Genomic DNA, 440 nt, shown 5'->3' on the forward strand with positions numbered 1-440 from the left:
TCTGTCCGAAAAAATTATAACATCGAATAACAGACATCATGTCTCGTCCTACATGTTAAGTGTTGCTGTTGGCCAGGGACCCCTTGTAAAGCACTTTGAACATGTTTAGTGGATATTGCGCTATATAAAAAGGCTCAATTATTGGCAAAAAAAAAAAAACAAAACAAAACAAACCCACTCAAATCTAGGACTAAAGGAAAAGCTCGGGAGGTCCTAGGTTTCCGAATTTTTGCCAAGATGAGGGTCATTTTTAGACCAATTCATATTTGAAGGACGAGTTTTATGGCCAAATTTTTAAATCATTTTTTTTTTTTTGGGTATCAAAACACTGACTTTACTTTATCTTCTAAACCTCTCGGAGTTCTTAACAACGATGTCAAGCAGAATGATTGAAACAAGGACCCCAAATTGCTTTTTCAGATGTTTATTGTATGGCACTA

This window comes from Berghia stephanieae, chromosome 2 (assembly GCF_034508935.2).
Source record: "Berghia stephanieae isolate SIO BIC M18660-M18661 chromosome 2, UCSD_Bste_1.3, whole genome shotgun sequence".
Lineage (NCBI taxonomy): Eukaryota > Metazoa > Mollusca > Gastropoda > Nudibranchia > Aeolidiidae > Berghia > Berghia stephanieae.